This window comes from Dendrobates tinctorius, unplaced genomic scaffold (genome assembly GCF_039654945.1).
Source record: "Dendrobates tinctorius isolate UK_male_01 unplaced genomic scaffold, ASM3965494v1 ptg000145l, whole genome shotgun sequence".
NCBI classification, from domain to species: Eukaryota; Metazoa; Chordata; class Amphibia; order Anura; family Dendrobatidae; genus Dendrobates; species Dendrobates tinctorius.
Genome location: NW_027361812.1, coordinates 16338141 through 16359904, shown reverse-complemented (window position 1 = coordinate 16359904; position 21764 = coordinate 16338141).

Here is a 21764-nt window from a genome sequence, read left to right as displayed (position 1 = left end):
AGCGCCAATGAACTATATGGCACTCATGTACCAGCTTATTTACACTGGCTGACATAGAATAATTGCTCTGTCCCCGTATAGTATTGTGTAGTCAGCACTCGGCAGCATATTTCCTGTTTACATGGGTTGATGTGCTGCCGATCACAACCATTTGTGGTATCCGATCTGAGCACCCAAGGGCTGAGCAATTCCTCGATTGATTATAGGCATGTTTACACCAGCGGATAATTGAGAATGAGCACCCCATACGGCAAACACAACTGGTATAAAACTTGTCAGCCAAGCTCTGATTAGAAAGTTAGCTTGACAATTATTTCAGTAAAATGTGTTACCGTTATGAAGACTGAACTGCATCAAGGTCAAGTTTTTGGTTTCCTGCATTGTTGAAAGAAGAGCTTCTTAAAGAATATATGATGTGTTGCATCATGATAGCTCTAATGCAGTGTTTCCCAATCTCCACTCCTCACGTTCCCCCAACACATCATGTTTTCAGGACTTCCTTAGAATTACTCAGGTGAGAGAACCAGTTTCTGATGACTTAATAATTCCACCACCTGTGCAATACTAATGAAATCCTGAAACCATGATATGTTGGGGACTGTGAGGACTGGAATTTGTGAAACACTGATTTAATACATTTTTTGATGATGAGCATAGTAAAAACCTTCTAGGGTACATGGGACTGATATGCTGAAGATTTTCGCTTGAGTCATTAAGACTGATTTTGTACATGCCAGTGGTAATGAGCAGGGCCACTTCATTAGGAAGCGCACACCACTTACTGAATTAGGGTAGGTGCATACGAGCGTATTTTCAGTCCGAGTGCGATCTGACAAAACATTGGATCACACTCGGATCAATGTTACTCCATGTGGCCGTGCACAAGTTTGATTTCTTTCTTGAACTGAGTTTGATCCAATATTTGGATCACACTTGCCCATTCAAGTCATTAAATACTTGGAAATCATCGGACTGCACTGAGATGACATTTAAGTGCAGTTCTAATTCTGTGGCCTCACCGAATGGAAAAGATGGAAAAACATTTTTCTACATATTCTTCTCATGTGATAGAATCAGATCACACTATGATCACACTCTGATCAAACAGAGTGTGATTAGCATAATCGATCCGTTTTTCCTCAGAAGAGAGAATCTATGGTCGTCTGCACCTGCCCTTAGGAACGCTTTACTAAAATTCACTGCAGATTGTGGTGCAGAATTTCACGACAGATTTCACTCCCTCCATTGGCATTTGTTTTGTAATGGACAGGCTGTGATGTAGTTGTGAACATATCTTGCTTAAAAAGGAGCTTCAAGAATAGTCTGAGCATTGTAAGATTGGATTTTAATTTATCGTGAATTTTCCAACTTAAGCTAGACAACCTACGCAAGCTAAATGTTATAACGCAGCAACACACAGTAAGAGACCAAAAATAACCTATAGCCTCAAGCATGCATCAATGAAAAGATAGGGCCTGAACGAGAGTAGCTAACGTGTAGGCCCAGACAAGACAGGAGTTTGCAAGGAGGGACGCTTAGTTACCTGCTGTTTACCTTGGATACCAGCTCCCAGCGCAAGCACGCTGGTATCCAGGGTACACAGCGGGTAACTAAGCGAAGTGTGCGCTTAGTTACCCGCTGTTTACATTGGATACCAGCTCCCAGCATCTGCTTACAGTGCTAGGAGCTCGCTGATCGTTGGTCTCCCGCTGCCACACGCGATGCGTGCTGGCCAGCGGGAGACCAACGATCAAAAAACGGCCCAAGACATTGCTGCACGATCAGCGATACTTGGCAGGGGGCCGGTTCGCTGATGCGTGCCACACACAGTGAGATCGCTGTTGCGTCACAAAATCGGTGACGCATCAGCGATCTCCCTAGTGATCTCGCTGTGTGTGTGTGTGTGAAGTACCCTTTAGAAAGTTGTGAAAGTGGTTGGAGGTATCTAAAGGACCTTAAAAAGAAGAGGAGGAGCCGTGGATCGTTATTTTCTCTGCGGATCCAGGAACAACGAACGACTCGCCCAATTATAATAATAATAAATTTTATTTCTATAGCGCCAACATATTCCGCAGCACTTTACATTTCAGTGCCCTTATGTTATGCCTCTTCTTGTTCTGCTAACTTGAATATGCTGGTGGTGCTGTGGTGGTCTTTGACTATACTATATTTATGTCATAGCAGGCAGAGGTGAGGGTGTCAGGGAAGGCATTGGTTAATGCGGGTATGGTCACCTCGGAGGTTTGTTGGCTAGGGATATGTGAACCCAAGCAAGTCCTGGTTATGGTACTCTATCCAAACTTTATTCCAAAGTTTGATTTTGGTACCAGAACTTTACCAAAACCTCGACCAGAACCCGAAACCCATTGAAAACAATGATTACCCAAACTTTTGAGCCCGAAAATTGTCTCTCTCTGACTTCCCCCGGAAGTTTGAACATTGCAATGGACATCCAGGAGAAGAGTGTGTTCAGCATTTAGCACTGGACACTAACTGTTCGGTACAAACACCAAACATATCTAATGTTGACCCTTCATTGCTGAGTTACGGCTTAGTTGCTGTTAGGACAGCTCCCAGGAAGCAGGTAAAATGTTTTAGAGGGGACAGCACCATAACATTTGTCAACCTTTAGTTGGAGTGGTGCGACTGGCAGGTATTTACTCTGGTTTTGTTCAGTGGTGTCAGGTCATCCAAGATCTCAGAAAAGTATTTGCATTTACACTTGTTTGATATTTTGAAATCAATAAAGGCTGCTGTGGCCATTTATTTCCATGTAACTCAGTGTTAAGTCTTGTTAGTGCCATAGATGCTTTGCAATACGCTAGCCATGAATCCAGGGTGCAGAACCCTTAGTGCAAAGTCTATAGCCCGGTATTGGCCTATGATTTCTCTTTCATACTGGGTTTTTATTCATACATCGCATGCCCCATATTACACAGAGAAGAATATGCGCCACACTAAGGCACTATATGGCAACAGCACTGTAATATGGACCACTTAACCCTAATGTTATCTTTACTCATGGATTCTGATAGCACCTATACGCCATAAGAAGTAGAACAGATTTCTCCTATTTCTAGAAGCCTCAAAGCCTGACATCTGGCAAGAACTGACTTTCACATTTTAGCCTTCCAGAAGTCACACTCTCTCTGACATCGAGTTATGTCAACATTTATTGCTGAAGATAAAAGAATACTTGAAACAATTCAGAAAATCTGTTTCATTGGGAATGATATATATCAAGTGTTTCTACACTGGGTGTACGGAGCTAGGAGCGGTGCAGTAAATCTCGTGTTTTCCCCGCATTCTGTTTATCTGACGGTTTCCCCTACGTCCTCTGCTTGCCCTTTATCAATAATAACATAATGAGGTGGCCTGAATATTCGAATTATGTTATCACTGGTGTTGAGACATCAAGATAAACAACATCTCCTTCCTTCAGAATCCCTTGTGTAAACTAAATCTTACCAAAACTATTTTAAATACTTGCATTTGTCAGATTTCTGAAAGCATCAGTCACCAGGAAACTGCTTCTGAAAGCCATTATCGCTGATGTGCCACTTCATTCCTAAACGAGGCAGCAACCATAACCTCCCCGTCATCGGGGAGAATCAGCTCTGCATTGCAGGAATTCTGGTTACTACATGTCCGTAGAGAATCTAGTCACTAAATGATACGTGAGAAAACGGACCTTACATGACTGCTGTGGTGGGTTTTTTATTTTTACTTTTTAGTATTATTTGGATATGGTGTGCCGAATAATATACAGTAATTTAGGTCATAACTGGAGATGATCAAATCGATTTGAATCTAACGGAATACACAATTGTTTTTGTTCTATTAGCTCTTATACTGTAAAATGGTTGCCAGTTACAATTTTGCTTGATTCTTTTTAGGTCCGGGAAAGTTAAAATGACAAATAAAAAATATTGCCGCCCCTCACTTGTCCAGGGAATCACATTAAATAAATTCCATGCAAATCGAATTTTTCAGCTGATTTTCAATTTCGTCAAATTTGCTCATCACCAGTCACTACACGGCTATAGAAACACAGTAAGGTCTTGTTCATCTGCTGCGTTTTTGCAGCTTTTTTTCCACCTGTTTTTCAAAGGTAAACAATTTTGCACATTGCAGTACCAAACCCCATAGAAAAAACAAAATGAGCTTATGCATTATGCTAAGTAAATCCGTAAATCGTAAGCATTCATCTATACAGCATAGGGAACTTAGTTAACTTACTAGTTTCATCTAAGTAACATAGGTGCTTAGTTAATAATAATAATAATCTTTATTTATATAGCGCCAACATATTCTGCAGCGCTTTACAGTTTAACAGTTTCAAAACACAAGTCATAAGTAACAACGTTAACAATACAATAATTAAAGTAAAATAAGACGACCCTGCTCGTCAGAGCTTACAATCTACAATGAGGTGAGGGAGGTACAAAGTACAGGTGTGTATTTAAAGGGCGGATTCTAGAGATGTTCTTTAGGTGTAAGCGGCAAGAGCGGGCAAGAGATTGTATATGAGATGTGAAGGAGACTTAGTTGACTTACTAGTTACATCTAAGTAAAATAGGGTAATTAGTTAACTTACAAGCTACATCTAAGTAACATAGGGTAATTAGTTAACTTACTAGCTACATCTAATTATCATAGGGTGCTTTGTTAACTTACTAGTTACATCTAAGTAACATAGGGTATTTAGTTAACTTACTAGTTACATCTAAGTAACATAGGGTACTTAGTTAACCTACTAGTTACATCTAAGTAACATAGGGTATTTAGTTAACTTACTAGTTGTTACTTCTAAGTAGCATAGAATACTTAGTAAACTTACTAGTTACATCTAAGTACCATAGGGTACGTAGTTAACTTACTAGTTTCATCTAAGTAACATAGAGTATTTAGTTAACTTACTAGTTACATCTAAGTAACATAGGGTATTTAGTTAACTTACTAGTTACTTACTGCCTTGCTTACTTACTTACTACAGAGCATATGCTCATTTTGTATTTTTTCCTGGTTTTGTCTGTGAAATGGTGAAATGACCACAGTGTGAACGCGCTCCTACACATTGTCCGTATACCAACTTGTGTTCTGGCTTATTTCTTTGGTTTTACATTATACTTTCAAAGTGAATAAGATTTCTGAAATCTTGTGGATTTCTGCAAACTTTACACAGATGAAAGGGACAGTTGTAAAATTATCTGCAGTAAATTTGCCACATGTGAATTTACCCTACAATGGAAAACTAGAGAAAAATGGCAGCTATTTATCTAATGGTACAAAGTGGAAAAGTTGACCACAGCAACCAATCAGCAATCCTTCAATTTTTTTATGTTTTGTCTCTGAAAATTAGATTTCATTCACTGCTACAGTTTTCCCTTTTTACACTGACTTTGATAACTCTCCTGTAATGTACAGCAAACATTTGGAACTTCTATTTAGAGGGAAAGTCTAATCAAATTTTTTTTAAACAATTTAACAAATATAAAGTATTAATGTTTTAATGATAAAAAAACTATATATGTATTATTATTTACTTTTATAGCATAATTTTTTCCATAGCGCTTTCTATGTGATAAGGGGTATACATCATAAAAAAACTAGTACAATAGACTTGAACAAAATGAGACACTGACTAATACAGGAGGAAAGAGGACCCTGCCTGCGAGGGCTCACAATCTGCTATATATATACTAGCTGAAGAGCCCGGCGTTGCCTGGGCATAGTAACCAACTGTGGTTAGTTATAACAAATTATAATGATTATATTGCACATAAAAACCGTGCATCTAATCCTATCCTGTGTGATACTGACTGCTGAGCCATGTATCTAATCCTATTCTGTGTGATACTGTGTGCTGAGCTGCGTATCTAATCCTATCCTGTGTGATACTGTCTGCTGAGCCGTGTATCTACTCCTATTCTGTGTGATACTGACTGCTGAGCCGTGTATCTACTCCTCTCCTGTGTGATACTGACTGCTGAGCCGTGTATCTAATCCTATTCTGTGTGATACTGTGTGCTGAGCTGTGTATCTAATCCTATCCTGTGTGATACTGACTGCTGAGCCATGTATCTATTCCTATCCTGCGTGATACTAACTGCTGAGCTGTGTACCTAATCCTATCCTGTGTGATACTGACTGCTGAGCTGTGTATCTAATCCTATCCTGTGTGATACTGACTGCTGAGCTGTGTATCTAATCCTCTCCTGTGTGATACTGACTGCTGAGCAGTGTATCTAATTCTATCCTGTGTGATACTGCCTGCTGAGCCATGTGTTTTAATCCTCTCCTGTGTGATACTGGTCTCCCCCTGCAGTCTGCGTCAGAGGGTGGTCTGTGTTGGCACGGTAATAAATTGTGTTATTTCCAGCTTTACAGAAGGACGATAACACCATAGAAATGATAAGAATAATAGGCCTCAGTTACCACAACTGTCTACAAAGAAAACTGTTGCTGATAGCAACCAATCACAGCTCATTTTTCATCTTTTAACCCCTTCACCCCCAAGGGTGGTTTGCACGTTCATGACCGGGCCAATTTTTACAATTCTGACCACTGTACCTTTATGAGGTCATAACTCTGGAACGCTTCCATGGATCCCGGTGATTCTGACATTGTTTTCTCGTGACATATCGTACTTCATGTTAGTGGTCAAATTTCATTCAATTAACTTGCGTTTATTTGTGAGAAAAATGGAAATTTGGTGAAAATTTTGAAAATTTTGCAATTTTCCAAATTTGAATTTTCATGCCCTTAAATCACAGAGGTATGGCAACCAAAAACTTGATAACTAACATTTCCCACATGTTTACTTTACATCAGCACAATTTTGGAACCCAAATTTTTTTTTGTTAGGAAGTTATAAGGGTTAAAAGTTGACCAGCGATTTCTCATTTTTACAACACCATTTTATTTTTACGGACCACATCACATTTGAAGCCACTTTGAGGGGTCTATATGATAGAAAATACCCAAAAGTGACACCATTCTAAAAACTGCACCCCTTAAGGTGCTCAAAACCACATTCAAGAAGTTTATTAACCCTTTAGGTGCGTCACAGGAATTTTTTTGAATATTTAAAAAAAATGAACATCTAACTTTTTTTCACAAAAAAAATACTTCAGGTTCAATTTTTTTTATTTTACCAAGGGTAACAGGAGAAATTGGACTGCAAAAGTTATTGTGCAATTTGTCCTGAGTACGCTGATACCTGATATGTGGGGGGAACGACTGTTTCGGCGCATGGCAGAGCTCAGAATGGAAGGAGCGCCGTTTGACTTTTTCAATACAAAATTGGCTGGAATTCAGATCGGACGCCATGTCACGTTTGGAGAGTCCCTGATGTACCTAAACAGTGGAAACCCCCTACAAGTGACCCCATTTTGGAAACTAGACCCCCCAAGGAACTTATCTAGATATGTGGTGAGAACTTTGAACCCACAAGGGCTTTACAGAAGTTTATAACGTACAGAGGTACAATTAAAAAATCATATTTTTTCCACAAAAATGATCTTTTCCCCCCAATTTTTATTTTCCCAAGGGTAACAGGACCCTAAAAGTTGTTGTGCAATTTGTCCTGAGTACGCTGATACCCCACATGTGGGGGTAAACCACTATTTGGGCGCATGGCAGAGCTCGGAAGGGAAGCAGCGCCATTTGACGTTTTTGGCTGGAATTGAGATCGGACATCATGTCGCGATTGGAAAACCCCTGATGTACCAAAACAGTGGAAACCCCCCACAAATGACACCATTTTGTAAACTAGACCCCCTAAGGAACTTATCTAGATATGTGGTGAGAACTTTGAACCCACAAGGGCTTCACAGAAGTTTATAACATAAAGCCGTACAATTAAAAAATCATATTTTTTCCACAAAAATGATCGTTTCACCCTCAATTCTTATTTTTCCAAGGGTAACAGGACCCTAAAAGTTATTGTGCAATTTGTCCTGAGTACGCTGATACCCCACATGTGGGGGTAAACCACTATTTGGGCGCATGGCAGAGCTCGGAAGGGAAGCAGCGCCATTTGACGTTTTTGGCTGGAATTGAGATCGGACACCATGTCGCGATTGGAAAACCCCTGATGTACCAAAACAGTGGAAACCCCCCATAAATGACACGATTTTGGAAACTAGACCCCCTAAGGAACTTATCTAGATGTGTGGTGAGCACTTTGAACCCCCCAGTGCTTCACAGAAGTTTATAACGCCCGGGCATGAAAATAAAAAATTCGTATTTTTTCCACAAACATGATCTTTTAGTCACCATTTTTTTATTTTCCCAAGGGTACCAGGAGAAATTGGACCCCAAAAGTGGTTGTCCAATTTGTCCTGAGTATGCTGATACCCCATATGTGGGAGAAAACTACTGTATGGACACACGTCAGGGCTCGGAAGGGAAGTAGTGATGTTTTAGAATGCAGACTTTGATGGAATGGTCTGCGGGTGTCATGTTGTCTTTGGAGAGCCCCTAATGTACCTAAACAGTGGAAACCCCCCACAAATGACCCCATTTTGAAAACTAGACCCCATAACCCCATAGTAGTCTCGAAAGCTTGCAATGTATTACCATCTTTTCAGTTAGCCATTAAAAGGTATCAACTACTGAGGACTCTCAATCCTGAATATTTTTTTTTAGACCCCATAAGGAACTTATCTAGATGTGAGGTGAGCACTTTGAACCCCCAAGGGCTTCACAGAAGTTTATAATGCCCGGGCATGAAAATAAAAAAATCGTATTTTTTCCACAAACATGATCAATTAGTCCCCAACTTTTTTATTTTCCCTATGGTAACAGGAGAAATTGAGCCCCAAAAGTTGTTGTCCAATTTGTCCTGAGTACGCTGACGCCCCATATGTGGGAGAAAACTACTGTATGGACACACGTCGGGGCTCGGAAGGGAAGTAGTGACGTTTTGAAATGCAGACTTTGAGGGAATGTTCTTCGGGTGTCATGTTGCCTTTGGAGAGCCCCTAATGTACCTAAACAGTGGAAACCCCCCACAAATGACCCCATTCTGGAAACGAGACCCCCTAAGGAACTTATCTAGATGTGTGGTGAGCACTTTGAACCCCCAAGGGCTTCACAGAAGTTTATAATGCCCGGGCATGAAAATAAAAAAATCGTATTTTTTCCACAAACATGATCAATTAGTCCCCAATTTTTTCATTTTCCCAAGGGTAACAGGAGAAATTGGACCCCAAAAATTGTTTTGCAATTTGTCCTGAGTAGGCTGATACCCTACATGTGGGGGTAAAACACTGTTTGGGCGCATGTCAGAGCTTGGAAGGGAAGGAGCACCATTTGACTTTTTCAACTCAGAATTGGCTGGAATTGAAATCTGACGCCATGTTGCATTTGGAGAGCCCCTGATGTGCCCAAACAGTGGAAACCCCCAATTCTAACTCCAACCCTAACCCCAACACACCCCTAACCCTAATCTCAGCCCTAACCCTAACCCTAGCCCTAACCCTAGCCCTAACCCTAGCCCTAACCCTACCCTAACCCTAACCCTAACCCTAGCCCTAATGGAAAAATGGAAATAAATACATTTTTTTTATTTTATTATTTTTCCCTAACTAAGGGGGTGATAACGGGGGGTTTGATTTACTATTTATGGCGGTTTTTATGTTTGGCGGCTGTCGCACGCTAAAAGACACTTTTTATTGTAAAAATAGTTTTTGCATCACCACATATTGAGAGCTATAATTTTTCCGTATTTTGACCCACCGAGTCATGTGAGGTCTTATTTTTTGTGGGACGAATTGACGTTTTTATTGGTACCATTTTCGGGCACGTGACATTTTTTGATCGCTTTTTATTCCGATTTTTGGGACGCAGAATGAACAAAAACCAGCGTTTCATGAATTTCTTTTGGGGGGGTGCGTTTACACTGTTCCGCGTGCGTTAAAATTGATAAAGCGGTTTTATTCTTCGGGTCAGTACGGTTACAGAGATACCTCATTTACGTCGTTTTTTTATGTTTTGTCGGTTTTATGCAATGAAAACTATTTTTTATAAAAAATAATTATTTTTGCATCGCTTTATTCTGCGAGCTATAACTTTTTTATTTTTTCGCTGATGATGCTGTGTGGTGGCTCCTTTTTTGCGGGACAAGATGACGTTTTCAGCGGTACCATGGATATTTATATGCGTCTTTTTGATCACGCGTTATTACACTTTTTGTTTGGCGGTATGATAATAAATCATTATTTTTTGCTTCGTTTTTTATTTTTATTTTTTAAGGGGCTTGCTAAAGGGGTTAACTAATGGGACAGTTTTATAGGGCGGGTCGTTACAGACGCGGCGATACCTAATATGTGTACTTTTATTGTTTTTTGTTTTTTTTTTTTCAAAAAATGGATTTATTTGGGGGAATATTTTTTTTTTTTCTAATTTATTTGGCGATTTTTTTTAATTTATTTTAACACTTTCTTTTATTTTTTTTTTCACTTTATTAAATAGTCCCAGGTGGGACATCACTGTTCTGTGACAGATCGCTGATCTGTCACATCACAGATCACTGTGACAGATCAGCGATCTGTCACAGGCACTGCAGAAGGCTTCCTCATGCCTGCGCTTTGCAGGCATTGAGGAAGCCAGCTTCCTGCAGGCCCCTGAAGGCCCCCGTCGCCATCTTGGATTCGAGGGCCTGCAGGAGAGGAGCCCCCGGCAGCAGCGCTGCACATTGCGCTGCCGTGGGGGGCTCAGGGAAGCACGGAGGGAGCCCCCTCCCTGCCGATGCTTCCCTTTAACTCCCGGTACACCGCGATCATGTTTGATCGCAGTGTACAAGGGGTTAACATGTCGGGGGCGGTCCGTGACCGCCCCTGACACATTGTGCCGGGTGTCAGCTGTGATAATCAGCTCACACCCGGCCGCGATCAACGGCGCTCACCACGTGGGCGCCGCTGATCGCGGTAGACGTCCCACCCCATCCATGGGCATAGGGGCCCGGGTCCCATGGACGGGATAGTACGTCGGATGTCAGGAAGGGGTTAAGCAGCTCTGGGACAGCGTGGTGAGTTTTGAGTGGCGACATTTGTGTTTCGACTTTTATGTGGCGAGGTTGGTGTATGTGTGGTGAAATGTGTGCTGAGGGTGGTATATGTGTTGAAGCACATGGTAGTGTGTTTCGCATTTTGCGTGTGTGTTCACATCCCCGTGTGTGGTGAGTATCCCGTGTCAGGGCCCCACCTTAGCAACTGTATGGTATATACTCTTTGGCGCCATCGCTCTCATTCTTTAAGTCCCCCTTGTTCACATCTGGCAGCTGTCAATTTGCTTACAACACTTTTCCTTTCACTTTTTCCCCATTATGTAGATAGGGGTAAAATTGTTTGGTGGATTGGAACACGCGGGGTTAAAATTTCGCCTCACAACATAGCCTATGACGCTCTCGGGGTCCAGATGTGTGACTGTGCCAGATTTTGTGGCTGTAGCTGTGGCGGTACGGATGCCAATCCCGGACATGCATACATACATACATACACATTGAGCTTTATATATTATATATTATTTATATATACTGTGTATATATATATATATATATATACACACACATACACCCCTTCACCACCTTGGGTTTTTCCATTTTTGACTTTTCGTTTTTTGCTCCCCTTCTTCACAGAGCCATAACTTTTTTTGTTTTTCTGCTAATAAGCTCATTTTTTGCGTGATAGGTTGTGCTTTTAAACATCACCATAGGTTTTATCATATAGTGTACTGAAAAACAAAGGTTAAAAATAGTTTTCATTATGTTCACTAAATGCTAAAACTGATCAGCCTTTATGATTCTCCAGGTCATTACGAGTTCGCAGATGCCAAACATGCATAGGTTCGTTTTCATTTAAGTGGTGAAAAAAAATCTAAAGTTTGTACAAAAAAATTTTAAAAAATTTGTCATTTTCCGATACCCGTGCCATCTCCATTTTTTATGATCTAGGTTGAGAGCTTATTTTTTGCGCGCTGAGCTGACGTTTTTATTTATACTATTTTGGGATAGATACGATCTTTTGAATGCCCATTATTGCATTTTAATGCAATGTTGCGGCAACCAAAAAAACTTAAAGGGAATCTGTCACCCCTTTTTTGAGATATCATATAATGATATCATTCAATCGTGTGTCACATAAGGATTCTCTTAGTACTTTTGCTTCCCCCTGACCCCGCACCTTTCATGCATAAATACCTTTTTTTATATCGGTTCAGATGTATGTAAACTGCCGCTGTCCGGTCCGCTGGGCGGGGCTTATTCACCTGCTCCCCCCTCCCTGTCTTGCTCTACGCATTTCTTCTTGTGTAGAGCAAGACAGGGAGGGGAGGAGCAGTTGAATAAGCCCCGCCCATCGGACCGGACAGCGTCAGTTTACATACATCTGAACCGATATAAAAAAGGTATTTATGCATGAAAGGTGCGGGGTCAGGGGGAAGCAAAAGTACTAAGAGAATCCTTATGTGACACAATTGAATGATATCATTATATGATATCTCAAAAAAGGGGTGACAGATTCCCTTTAATCTGGGGTTTTGATTTTTTTATTATTACGTTGGATTAATTCTTTTTATATTGATAGATCGGGAAATTCTGAATGCGGCGATACCAAATATGTGTATTTTTTTAATTGTTTTATTTTGACTGGGGCAAATGGGGGTGATTAAAACTTTTATGTTTTACTTTTTTTATATTTAAAAAATATATATTTTTTACTAGAAGCAGCGATTTTCTGATTGCTTGTGCTACACAGGGCAGGACTATAGCCCTGCTCTGTGTAGCAAAAATCTCATCTGCTATGAATGGCAGTCACTGAGCTTCACTTATAGCAGTTCGGCGATGACAACCACAGGGGTCTCCTGCAGACCCTGGGTTGTCATGCCAACCTGTCAGATCATGTGACATGGGCACCGATGGGCAAGTTTATAACATGGGTGGGACCTTCTCACATGTGTGATGTCACCCCTCCCCTCCCCTTCTGGCCATTTGCACAATGATAAGGGAGAATAATGTTTAGGATCACGGTGCAGAGACATTTTATTGGTGATTGCAAAGCAATACTGACATGCTGACAGTAGTACAGAGTACGGCGGGCACTATCTTACATGGTGCTCACCTACCCACTAATCATACATCATAGGATTACATACAGTGGGTATGGAAAGTATTCAGACCCCTTTACATTTTTCACTCTATGTTTATTGCAGCCAATTGGTAAATTCGAAAAAGTTCATTTTTTTTCTCATTAATGTACACTCTGCACCCCATCTTGACTGAAAAAATAGAAATGTAGAAATTTTTACAAATGTATTAAAAAAAATACTGAAATAACACTTGTTCTTAAGTATTCAGACCCTTTTGCTCAGACACTAATATTTAAGTCACTTGTTATCCATTTCCTTGTATTCCTCCTTGAGATGGTTCTACTCCTTCATTGGAGTCCAGCTGTGTTTAATTAAACTGAGAGGACATGATTTGTAAAGGCACAAACCTGTCTATATAAAGGTACTGTCACACTTAGCGATGCAGCACCAGCGATCCCGACCAGCGATATGACGCGGTCAGGATCGCTGGTGCATCGCTAAGTGGTCGCTAGTGAGCTGCCACACAGGCAGATGTCACCAGCGACATAGCAGCGGTCGGGGGTCATTACTTACCTGTCAGACGAGGCGATGAAGACGTCCTTCCGCCTGTGTCCACGCGTCGCTCGTCGGCGCCACAGGAAGCCCAGCAGGAAGCTAACGACGAGAAACGGGCCAGGACGTTCTCGCGCGATCAGCAATAATCAGCGGGGGAGCCGGTCGGAGGTAAGTATCAGACATAGCGATATCGCTAGCAATATCGCTATAACGTCATAAAATCAGTGACGTTATAGCGATATTGCAAGCGATATCGCTTAGTGTGACAGGCCCTTAAGACCTCACAGCTCACAGTGCATGTCAGACCAAATGAGAATCATGAGATCAAAGGAACTGGCCAAGGAGCTCAGAGACAGGATTGTGGCAAAACACAGATCTGGCCAAGATTACAAAAGAATTTCTATGGGTCGCCCTCCGTCCCAGGGCTGTGGGGTACTCGGTCCGTGGCCCTGGGCGCCCAATGTCAATAGTGGTTGTAGTTAATGGAATGGAATAGTTTGTGACGCCACCTGTGGTGTTTGGCAAGCAAGATGTTAAGCCAACGCTGCGTGCAGATCCTCTGGGGCTGATGGTGTGTTGCAGCATAGATGGTACAGCTCCCCACAGGTGAAGCTGTAGCCCCAGGGCAGTGTGTAGGCGCAGGTAGTGTAAAGGATGATACCCAGATGTAGCGGTGCTGACGGTGTTGGCGCACAATGACTGGAAGACACCAGGGCTTGCAGTTTCAACGCTTTACTCACAGTTCTTGGTAACCACTGGTGCCCGCTTCCATGCCGTGTCCTCCGGGGCAGAGACTCAGTCAACCTCCTGGGCAAGTTAGGCTTCTCCTCTCCAACACTCCGCCAACATGTACCTTTCCTGAACGACTCCTCTATTGCGCCTTTTAGTGTGAAGAGCTCCAGTACCATGGTTACTCTGAAGTTCCTCCTGTCAGATGTTCCTAACAACTCTACTTGTATGACAGACAGCTGTAGCCTGATCTGGGACCTCCTGGATCCTGGCTCTCTATCCGTGTTGCTGTTGTGTCCCAAGTCTTAGATGGGAGTAGTGCATTTACAGCCAACTACTCCACCGGTGTCTGCTGCAGAACCATAAGTGTCCATACAACCTCGGGGACCGGGTCCCGGCCTTGCGCTGAGAACCTATAGGCAGGGTTCCTCTTCCAACCCACAACTCCTCTCTGTTCTCCTACTCCTTCGTTCCGCACTGTTGCTTCTCTCTCTTATGGAAGCTTAGGTTGCAGTCCTACGTCTTTCTCCTTCTGTTCTTTTCCCGTGCCAGCTGGCTCAGATCACTGAGGCAGCTGCAGCGCTCCTTCTGCTATTCCTCTCAATGGGAGATCTTTCCACTAAGACCAGTCCTCCGCTTCTCCTGACTGACTGTCTTCCAACGTCTGACCTCCCGTCAGGCTGACCTTCTGTCAGCCTGCTCTCCTTCTCTGGGACTCACCCCAGACTGACCTGTAATTCTAAACTTTCCCCCTCTTTTATATGGATCTCAACTCCACCCACCTCCCAGCACATCTCGTGTTACGAAGCAAGGAATCACCAGAGGTGCTCTGCTACCCTCTAAGCATGAGCCACAATGTGATCAGTGCTGAACTATCCTGTGTGTGGGATGCAGGTGTTGGAGTGAGGAAAGGAGTTCCCAACTTACCTAGGCAGTGGGGCACTACACCTTAGGAGAAGGTGCAGTATCTCTGTGGCGACTGAGCCTCAGGGGCGCCACTTACCCCCCCCCCGTTAAACACAGCATGTCCGCGGGCTGCAAGACAACAAAGTTGACAGCAAAGAAACATACAAAAATTTTGTAATGCATAACAAACTTTTCTTATACTAATCTTCCTTGTATAGGAGGTACTCATCTTGAACGTTACAAACAATTCTATCTTAAATTCTATCTAAAATTTTTAATTCTAAGTGCAATTCTCTGTAACACATTTTCTCTCATTTTCCTTCTCTAGTACACATTTATTTCTTTACTTTCACTGTCTCTTCTAGACGCAAGGCGCTGACCGCAAGTACCTGGTCCGTCACCTGTCTACTTTCAATTCTTTATTCACATCACTCATCTCTAGATCAGACATTCCTAATTCTTCTATAAAAGCCATTTCTCAGTTACTAATAAAACACATTATCAAATACTTCACAGTAAAACATTCAACAATTATTCTTGTAAGGTGTTGGTCACCACTCCCAGCCGGGATCTCTTGCAGTGTCCTTTGAGGTAGACATCATCTTCGAAAAGTGTCCATGCAAAAACAGTATCTTCGTAAAGTGTCTCTATATGTAAAACCAAGAAAGGGCACCTAAAGAGGTGCAACTATTTACAATAAAAGTTTTTGGATCACTCCAAGTTCATGATCGCTAGTTCAAATTGGGAAAACGCCACCAATCAAAACAGGGCAACTAAAGTGCTACCAGAAAAACAAAAACATGATAGCAAAAATAGAAAAAGGCACAACTGGTGCAAACAAACCCTCCTGGGTAACGAGATTTGAAAAGTATTTCTTAATTGTGGTCCCCTCCTGGGGTTCTGGAAGAACTGGAACTGCTACCAGATTCAAAGTAGTCGTTGGCAATCCTTAAGTACTCCTCTTCCCCCGGTGTCAAGCCAGGGATCTTTTGTCTGGGCTGCCAGGCTGGAGCTGATGTAAGATCAGCCTGGTTCCTGGAAGCAGGTACCTGAACAGTTTGGGTGGCAACTGTGGGTGGAGGAGCTGCTACGGGTCCCTTCGGTTTGTACCTCTCAATAAATTCTTCGGGATACGACGTACATTCAGGGCGTACCATCCTGAGCCCCTCATGCCGGGTGAATGTCACATACTCCCCAGGCTGCAGGTCTCTGTCAGGATTTCCCTTCCGCAGATGTGGCTCAACATCCCTCCGGTTAAAGAACAAGTCACTAATTCGCTTGGGGTCTGCAATGAATCCAAAACCCCTCTCCTTGTTCACATTCAGCACTTGCCCCCATCCGGCTGCATCCCGGGGGCCATGATGACCTGCATGGGCCCTCACCTTCCGGGCCAGATCCGGGCCCAGCACAGCCTTCTTTCTCTGCTCTCTCTCCCGGTATTCCGCTGCCAGTTGTCGGATGGTGGCCCGGCACCCTGCCCATTTCTCTTCATCCTCCTGCTCTTCCCGGGACCTGCTCTCACCCACGGCACCAGCATCCCGGTCCCAGACCAGATCCAGGACGACCTGGCCAGCCGCTGCAACTGCGGTACACCCCAGGGCCTTCCAGATGGAGGAACATCCGACATACCTGGGGCCTGCTGGCGGTGCGGCCTCTGCTCCGGTGCAGGTGGTGATGGAGCGGATGATGGCTCCGGGTCCGCAGGGGTCTCTGCGGGGACCTGCACAGCCGCGTCAGGTCCGGGCGGGAGCTCCGCTTCCACTCCCGGGTCCTCCGATGACTTCTTCGGGCAAGCGGCACTCAGCCGCACGGTCAGGGTAGAGGTGTAGATCAGCGCTGGCCAGGGGCAGTTCGGTGCGGCAGCGGCGGGTAGCGATGGAGAGGGTACCGCTGGTGTAGGCTCCGCCGGGGCGCGCTGCCGTCTCAGCTTCTCTAAGGCTTCCTTATCAGCTGCAGACTGGCTGTCAATTCAGCAATTTCGGCTTCTAGTTGCTGGCGTTCATTCCGGAGTTTGGGTTGGAGCCGTCAGCCATGGCGCCAGGGAGATCCGTTTCCCCGAGCTCCGCAGGCCTCCTTCCCTCACTCTCCAAAATGGCGTTCTGGAGTTCTTCTTCTTGCCTCGGCCCCTTTCCCGCCACTGGCTTCTTCTGCCCCTCCTTCCGGGGGCGGCGTCTTCTTCCAGCACCTCCATACCAAGCCAGTATATGAACCCCTCGGGGGTGGGCCATGTATCCGTCACATAGTAATTCAGGCAGGAAAGGCCCAATACTCTTCGCAGTCTTTTCCTAGGACCTCCCATCTCTTCACGCCCTTCTTCTCCGCGCCAGCGGCCATTTCTAATGTCCATTTTACAGTCTATTAAATCAGGTCTTCTGCACATTTTCAAAAGTTCAAAGTCTCACAAATTTCAGGCGCACAGTACCCGATGGTATCGGGTCTCGTCATCCTGTTCGTGACGCCAAAATTGGGTCGCCCTCTGTCGGCTGTGGGGTACTCGGTACCGGGACGGTGTCAGGGGGGGGATGTGTCACAGCAGCAGTGACCCGGTCCGTGGCCCTGGGCGCCCAATGTCAATGGTGGTTGTAGTTAATGGAATGGAATAGTTCGTGATGCCACCTGTGGTGTTTGGCAAGCAAGATGTTAAGCCATCGCTGCGTGCAGATCCTCTGAGGCTGATGGTGTGTTGCAGCATAGATGGTATAGCTCCCCACAGGTGAAGCTGTAGCCCCAGGGCAGTGTGCAGGTGCAGGTAGTGTAAAGGATGATAACCAGATGTAGCGGTGCTGACGGTGTTGGCGCACAATGACTGGAAGACACCAGGGCTTGCAGTTTCAACGCTTTACTCACAGTTCTTGGTAAGCACTGGTGCCCACTTCCATGCCGTGTCCTCCGGGGCAGAGACTCAATCAACCTCCTGGGCAAGTTAGGCTTCTCCTCTCCAACACTCCGCCAACATGTACCTTTCCTGAACGACTCCTCTATTGCGCCTTTTAGTGTGAAGAGCTCCAGTACCATGGCTACTCTGAAGTTCCTCCTGTCAGATGTTCCTAACAACTCTACTTGTATGACAGACAGTTGTAGCCTGATCTGGGACCTCCTGGATCCCGGCTCTCTATTCGTGTTGCTGTTGTGTCCCAAGTCTTAGATGGGAGTAGTGCATTTACAGCCAACTACTCCACCGGTGCCTGCTGCAGAACCATAAGTGTCCATACAACCTCGGGGACCGGGCCCCGGCCTTGCGCTGAGAACCTATAGGCAGGGTTCCTCTTCCAACCCACAACTCCTCACTGTTCTCCTACTCCTTCGTTCCGTGCTGTTCCTTCTCTCTCTTATGGAAGCTTAGGTTGCAGTCCTACGTCTTTCTCCTTCTGTTCTTTTCCCGTGCCAGCTGGCTCAGATCACTGAGGCAGCTGCAGCGCTCCTTCTGCTATTCCTCTCAATGGGAGATCTTTCCACTAAGACCAGTCCTCCGCCTCTCCTGACTGACTGTCTTCCATCGCCTGACCTCCTGTCAGGCTGACCTTCTGTCAGCCTGCTCTCCTTCTCTGGGACTCACTCCAGACTGACCTGTAATTCTAAACTTTCCCCCTCTTTTATATGGATCTCAACTCCACCCACCTCCCAGCACATCTCGTGTTACGAAGCAAGGAATCACCAGAGGTGCTCTGCTACCCTCTAAGCATGAGCCGCAATGTGATCAGTGCTGAACTATCCTGTGTGTGGGATGCAGGTGTTGGAGTGAGGAAAGGAGTTCCCAACTTACCTAGGCGGTGGGGCACTACACCTTAGGAGAAGGTGCAGCACCTCTGTGGCGACTGAGCCTCAGGTGCACCGCATCTACAGTACTCAAGGTTCCTAAGAGCACAGTGGCCTCCATAATCCTTAAATGGAAGAAGTTTGGGACCACCACAAGTCTTCCTAGACCTGGCCCTCCAGCCAAACTGAGCAATCGTGGGAGAAGAGCCTTGGTGAGAGAGATAAAGAAGAACCCTAAGATCACTGTGGCTGAGCTCCATAGATGCAGTATGGAGATGGGAGAAAGTTCCGCAAAGTCAACTATCACTGCTGCCCTCCACCATTCAGGCCTTTATAGCAGAGTGGCCCAACGGAAGCCTCTCCTCAGTGCAAGACATATGAAAGCCCGCATAGAGTTTGCTAAAAAACACAAGAAGGACTCCCAGACTATGAAAAATAAGATTTTCTGGTCTGATGAGATGAAGATAGAACTTTTTGGTGATAATTCTAAGCGGTATGTGTGGAGAAAACCAGGCAGTGCTCATCACCTGCCCAATATAATCCCAACAGTGAAACGTGGTGGCAGCATCATGCCATGGGGGTGTTTTTCATCTACAGGGACAGGATAACTGGTTGCAATTGAAGGAAACATGAATGCGGCCAAGTACAGAGATATCCTGGATGAAAACCTCTTCCAGAGTGCTCTGGACCTCAGACTTGGCCACTGGTTCACCTTCCAACAAGACAATGATCCTAAGCACACAGGTAAAATAACAAAGAAGTGGCTTCAGAACAACCCTGTGACCATTCTTGACTGGCCCTGCCAGAGCCCTGACTTAAACCCAATTGAGCATCTCTGGAGAGACCTGGACATGGCTGTCCACCAACGTTCACCATCCAACCTGATGGAACTGGATGAATCCAGGTGTGAAAAACTTGTTGCATCATTCCCAAGAAGACTTATGGCTGTACTAGCTCAAAAGGATGCTTCTACTCAATACTGAGCAAAGGGTCTGAATATTTATGACCATGTGATATTTCAGTTTTTCTTTTTTAATAAATTTGCAAAAATTTCTGCATTTCTGTTTTTTTTTCAGTCAAGATGGGGTGCAGAGTGTACATTAATAAGAAAAAATGAACGTTTTTGAATTTACCAAATGGCTGCAATGAAACAAAGAGTGAAAAATTTAAAGGGATCTGAATACTTTCCATACCCACTGTACATGCTCAGCTGACTGTATTTCACATGATAGGATTAGTTCGACGACCTTTATCCCAGATTATAGGATAAAGCCCCCGTTACACATAGCGATATCGCTAGCAATATCGCTGTCAAGTTACCGATTTTGTGACGTGGCAGTGATATTGCTAGCGATATCGCTATGTCTGATACTTACCTCCGACCTGCTCCCCTGCTGCTCATCGCTGGTCGCGCAAGAAGGTCCTGGATCATTTCTCGTCGGGCGCTTCCTGCTGGGCTTCCTGTGGCGCCGACGAGTGACGCGTGGACGAGGGCGGGAGGACGTCAGGATCGCTGCGTCTGACAGGTAAGTAGCGACCCCCCACCCCAGCGATGTCGCTGGTGAGATCTGCCTGTGTGGCAGCTCACTAGCGACCACTTAGCGATGCACCAGCGATCCATATCGTTGTCGGGATCGCTTGTGCACGGCTAAGTGTAACGGTACCCTTAGATACATGCACAGCAGACTGTATCACACATAATAGGATTAGATAGTCAATTTAGTGTATTTATCATACATGACAGGATAAGATACAGTCAGTGTACCACACATTATAGCATTAGAAACATGGCTATGTTGACTGTATCACCCATTATCGGATTAGATACACTGTTCAGTGGTCTCTATCACGTATGATTAGACACATGACTACGTGGACTGTATCACACATGATAAGATTAGATACATGTCTCCACTCAGCCAGTGTAAAGCCTCATTCAGATATCAGGAAAGCAGGGACGTCTTACTGAGGCTTTACTGCTACGTCTGCAAAGCACGTTAGAAGAGATGACTTTGTCACAGTCAATAAAAAAGTCAGCCCCTAGCGGCTGCAGAAATGATAAATAAATAAATGTTAAAACAGCACATTTTGAAAATCAATGATGAGTATTACATAATTAATAATTATCAATAGAAGGAAATGTGGCGCCCCTGAGGCTCAGTCACCACAGAGGTACTGCACCTCCTTCTGAGGTGTGATATCCCACCATCCAGGTAAGGTGGAGACTCCTGACCACACTCCAACACCTGCACCCCACACCACAAAGTAGTGTAGCAAAGCACCTTCGGCGGCTCCCTGCTTGGAGTATAGCAAAGCACCCATTGGTGGCTCTCTGCTTGGAACACGAAATGTGCTGGGAGGTGGGTGGAGTTAGATGACATTACAAAGAGTGGGAAGAGTTTAGGACAACAGTCAGTCAATAGTGAGTTGGAGAGAAGAAGATCCATAGAGAGAGGGATGGAAGGATGGAAGTGCTGCAGCAGATCCCAGTGACCTGGGTCTGCTGACATGGGAAAGGAAGAGAGAGAGCACATAGACTGAAAGCCTGATTCTCCATAAGAAAGAAAGACTAGTATGGAACGTGAGGAGTAAAAGGGAACAGAGGACGTGGGTTAGAAGAGAACCCTTCCTAGAAGTTCCAAGCACAAGGCTGGGGCCCGGTCCCCGAGGTTGTATGGAAACTAATGGTCCTGCAGCAGACACCGGAGGAATAGAAGTAGTGACCA